Here is a 5826-nt window from a genome sequence, read left to right as displayed (position 1 = left end):
GCCTTCCCCTTTTGCATCCTTTTGTCAAGTGCAGGGGCCTACATGCAGATTCATTCCTCCTGCATGATCTGCATGGGATTCACAGCCCAGCTATTTACGCAAGGCAAGGAGGACTTAAGAAAACAATGAAAGTTGTAGCAACAACTCTGTGGTTTAAAAAAGCCTGCATTTGGGAGCATGTACAAGCTGTTTGATAGATTATATGTAGGCAGCTATTGTACTAGATAATAGCAGGACTGGTCAAGCTTTAACCTTCCAGCTGCTGCAAAAATGGAGAGTTGTGACATCTTCCACCATGGTGAATCTTTACAGAGGATGCTAAGAATTCATTAAATTTCCTTATTATATCAAGAGGATTGAAAACATTATCTTTGGGACCCAAAGGTACTTTTTCAAGAGGCAACTGGACTTTCTGGTTTTTCTTTGAAAACATTCAAGCTTCTTCAGTTCTTCCTGGACAAGAAACGAAATATCTTCAAATATAATATGGAAACCGGACAAAGTAAGTCCAGTTCCTCTAGAAAAAGCATCTTTGGGACAACCATGACTTGGATGACTGAGAATCTCCATAGACATTATCTTTGAGACAATTTCTTCTGTACCATTTTCCTGATTGTTCATCCATTTCATGCTCTATTTAAGAGAAAGACAACATAGGATAGATTTCCCTAGTCCAGGGTCCTCTAGATTCAATGTTACCTGCTGACCTTTTTATTTTCATTTTTTTTCCTTTCCTATTTGACTCCTCACACCCCAATATTTTAACTATCAAGCTGATTTTCTTCCTAACAACTGAAAGAAATTGTATAGGTTCATTCACAGAGAGAAAAACAGGGGCAGAAGTATCTGTGATTAGTTGTATGAGGATACACAGCCATTATCCTGTTCACTATTGCAACTGTTTGTGTTTCTTCTTTGTTTGTTTTTTTAAGGACAAGGTTTTATGCAATTATATTTCACATAAGATCATTCCCAAAAGGAGCAGAAAAATACAGTTCATTCTCCTGAATTAAGATGGATGCTATTTTTATAATATTGTTGAACTCTTTAATCCTGGAATACTATATCCCAAAGCAAAGCTATTTTCAAGAGCTTTTCTAGTGTCATATTATACCAGCATTAATGGCCCCACCTGCAATAATAAAATTATTGTTTTTAATAAAAAATGATACTTTTGCTTGGAATGTTCTCAAACACAGTTGCTAACTTGGAAGGCAAATCATCCATTGAAACCATTTTCAAATCAGTAGGAGTTCGTTTCAAAGCAGCACCAGATTTCAGTGGAACAGAACAGAAAATGAAATAACATGAGCTTCCTGCTGACATTTTAAAATCAACTCTTTGTTGAAGAATAAGATCTCTTTCTTTCATCAGATCCTAAGGTTCGGATCTCATTCCCAGTATTTCTGTCATCTGAACAATAGTGATTATGTATGGTTGTGTTTTATCAAAATGCAATTATCATAATTTTGAGACAGTTAAGGAACCCCCCCCCCCAATATAAATCTACATATGGTGGAAAGCAAGGCAGTTCTTCAAAAATGGATCCATAGATATTTTCACATAGCATGCTCACTCGTTTTCAGGTAAATCACTCCAATGTTCTGGATTTGGTGTGACATTGAACTATCAGTGGGATTATTCATATTATTCTTCATCTATCAGTAGAGTATACATAAAACTGCATTGTTGATGGCTATATCCCAGTATCTGAAATCTATTAAAAATTCAAGCTTTTTTTCAAATATGAGGGCTGGCTAAAAGAAATATATTGAAAGCAAACACCCATACCTGATTTGCAGTTATGGTTTTCTGTCAACATTTTGAATTAGGATTGAGCTGGATTTTTTTGTTTTTTTGTTTCTTTCTTTACGTTGGGGTAAGGAAGATTTTCAAAGTTTGGGAATTGTGTCTATATCAGTTTTCTTGACGGAGAATGTTTCCTCACAATGGAGAAACAAGATATTTTCCCTTGTTTCTCCAATGATATTTGAAACTTTATTACTCAGCTAGTACTGCCATATGTAATCATATTTTACTTGTTTTATTTAGTGTACTAGAATTATATTAAAAATGACATATTGAACCACAAGCTAATCACATGGGTGAGGCAAAATTGTGGCTGAATATTTTGAGGTTTGGTGTGACATACAAGCCCACAATATATCGCATTCTAATGACTATAAGACAATAGATACAGAGCTATTTGAGTATTCCCAAGTATGTACATGTCCTGACATTGTAATTTTACAATGCATTTCTCCTTTGTATGAGAAAGATGGTTCCATTTCTTATTTATTCTTCCCAATTCAACAAAGTGTTGGAAAATTATGTACAAGGGGGTTTAGATCTCTGTTCATCTGTGCTAGAGGACTACTCTACAAAATCAGAACAGAGTGGGATTGAATGTAACATGTTAAGAGAAGCTGGCAAGAAAAAGGTTGAATTTTAAAAGGCAGATCAGGCTGAGGGCTTCAGGAAAAAGAATCTAGGAAAAAAATTCTCCAATGCTATGGAAAGATAATTGGGGAGTGGTAATTGCTAACTTTTTCATGCCAAATCTATTTTCTCCTCCCACTTAGTTGTAGAAGCTACAGTGGAGTGTATAGTCTTCTTTTTAGTCCCAGCATATATATACATATCAAGTGATACAGACACAGGGAAAAACAGAAAGGCACAGTGATGCAAAATGTTACTTTGTTACACAGAAGAAAATACAAATGCTTTTTCTAGCCTCTGGTGGAAAAGGGTAAGAAAAAAATTCCAGAAGTATTCTTTCCCCCTTATCAATCCTTAAAGCTTCCTTTAAAAAGCTATGATTTTTTTAGACATATAAGATAGTTGATCAGAATGGAATGCTGATCATGTAAGTAAATACATTTTCTAAAGGATAATGTATATTTTTACAATGTTTGGCAGATCTCTAGGTCTGCAATTCCTTCACCACCACCCCCAATCCCTCTTCCTCATTGTAATAAGTCTTTCTGATTTGATTGGAGAACTCTGATTTTTTTTCTTATTATTAGTCTACCATTGCAAATCTTTTCCTCAAGAAAGTTCTAAGGTTCTTCTCATAATTCTGTACCAAAGGCATACAAATATGTCGTCTGATTATTTACCACAGAATCAGTGCCAATCTTTACTTGCTGCACAGATAAATATTTTTCAGGATGATCTGTCCCCAACCTGGTCCATTAGGTCTTCCAATGGTGCAGCATTGGCACAGTAACAGAATCCATCCACTTTCTACCAGTCATTTTCTTTTCTTTTCTATCTTTCCCAGCATTACAGAATTCTCTAAAAAGCTAGGATTTTGCATTAGTGTCAGATAAATTAGTGTCACACAGTATGTGTCTTGAATGAGAACACTGGGTTGATTTGTTCAATGATTTATTTGGGGTTTTTTTCTTGGCTATTGGTAGTCTTCTCCAACACCAAATACTGTATGTAATGTATGTAATGTAACATAACATCAGGTATGACTACAGGATTCTATTTTCCCCACACCACGTGGAGAGAGATGTTTTTAAATTGATAAATGGCCATTTCTGCTAATATCTTCCACAATCATTTGAGGTCAGGAGACATGGATGTAACCCTGGAATATAAATTCTTGTGGTGAGAAATGAATTAAATAATGGCAAAAACTCAAAATCATTTGAAGCTCAGTATCCCTTAATCTTTCTTTTTGAAGCATTTCAGCTGTCTTAGAGAAGCTATACATCAGTTATTAAGATCTCGTGTTAAGTATTCTTTCTCCACTGAGAGTAAAATGTGTCAGTCAAGGTCAACATTTTGAATTAGGATTGAGCTGGATGCTATGATGTTAAATCTACTCAATAATTATAATGTAGATCCATGTTTCTTAATTACAGTGCTATTAGATTTAGTTTGGAGAAAAAAACATTGAAATGTCCTTAAAAATTGTTCTGTATCATCTCCACTGGGCCAAAATCAGTGTATGGACAAGTTTATATTCCGTATGTTTGCAGTGCAAGCAAATAGGCTTTTATTTGAATTCTCTCACTCTATAATCAAAGATGTTTCTTAGTTAATGATGGTAGGGCACTACCCTCCTATTACCTCTGATTACCCAAGATAGTCTCTCAGCTATTTGCTTAGCATAATTTTCATGGCCTAAATTCAAGCCCAATGTTGGGTAATGATCATCAGGGTCAGGACATTGGCAAATAGATCTGGCATGAAAAGTTAGCTGATGAAGGCTTGCTAGGACACACCAATCTGATGATGCTCGACACATCTTTTTTTGCTATATGTGCATGTTGATAGTTAAGATGCCAATTTATTAGTTTATTTGAAAATATATTATTTTTTAGAAACAATATACAGTACTTACTTTGGAAAGTAAGATTTAAATTGCTTAAGTTGCAGTAGTTGGCATCTCTTGCAGCCTCCTGTTTTTTTTTTTTTTTAAAATGTATTCTCTCTGTTAGGAATATAATCTAACGGTTGGGTTGGCAATATATAAATCATGTAAAATGTTGTATCTGTTTCTTTAAATCATACTGTAAAATGTGATTGCTTGCTGTTTTTCCTCAATCGAGCATAAGAGGGAGCCAGAATGACTGTTAGCTCTCTGTTTGTTAGATGCTGGGCTGATCTGGAAGTGCCGTGAGCTATTGTAAGTTTTGCAACTGCTAGCAAACTTTGGGCACCGAACTGATTATATGATACTGGATTATGTTATTTGGCTTATCCCTTAACTGAAAGACATTGGTGACTGACTGTCTTATCCGTGTATGACTTGGACTGTTTGATGGACTCTGATACCTCTATTTGCACGAAAGTAAAAGGCTGCAGTGTCTTTGTGTGCTGGTTTGTGTGTTCTCCAACACAACTCTAACAACGCTTCTCTGAACATACTTGCTCTCCCAACGGGGAGCTTACCTAACACTCTCAGTTCTGTCTCTTTTCATTTATTTATTCCATTTATTATTGTTCTGTTGGTGGGTCTTGTGGGAAAAATTCTGTGCAATTGCTCTACAGTTGGGAGAAGCATATAAGCACACTTCAGATATTCCCCATAGTGAATATACACGCTCAGTCATCATTATGTAATGTACATGTCTATGCATTTGCATCGTAGTATCTGCAAAGCACCATTTTAATAATTACATATCCGGTCCTATTCCGTTCACTCAATTTGATCAGAACAAAATACTTTTGGAATACAGAATTATGGAGATGACCTATTGTGAGTCTGTCTAAAACTGTTCTTTCTACATTCTAGATTCTAGATAGTAGATCAATGATATTATTATTATTGCCATTGTCTTAACAGAGACCAATAACGACACCAAGATTCTGATTTATTTGTTTTACTATTATTTAAACTAAAAGAACTGGTTGTGACTTTGAACTCTGGACTTTGACTGTGAAATCTAACCAAAGGGAGGCAGCAACCAAAAATACATCAACTGACATTTAATTATATGTAGAAGAGGGACTTTCATAAAGAAACTGTTTTATCAAAATATGAAATTAGATGAAGCAAAAGTTCTGCTTTTTCATAATTGTGTCACAAAGTGACACACAAATAAATAATGTGACCCGACAAAAGGGCAAACGACAAAACCGCGCCCGACTAAACCGCATCGCTGACATCATCAACACGGCGACAACAGCCAGTGCGGAGAAAGAAGGGCGCTTTAAATAGCGTGTTGAAAGAAAGCTGATTTCTGATTTCTGGATCTTGGTTGTTTGCTTGCTGATGTTTCATTACTCAACTACATAACAACATCAGTGTGAGTGTAGGGTTTGCTCCTTGTTAATATAGTTTGCCTTGCAAATATTGGTGGAGGTGTG

This window comes from Thamnophis sirtalis, unplaced genomic scaffold (genome assembly GCF_051295495.1).
Source record: "Thamnophis sirtalis isolate CommonGarterSnake01/CBP01778 unplaced genomic scaffold, rThaSir2_p1.2 scaffold_1, whole genome shotgun sequence".
Lineage (NCBI taxonomy): Eukaryota > Metazoa > Chordata > Lepidosauria > Squamata > Natricidae > Thamnophis > Thamnophis sirtalis.
The sequence above is the reverse complement of the archived record's forward strand: the minus strand, read 5'-3'. Positions refer to the sequence as shown.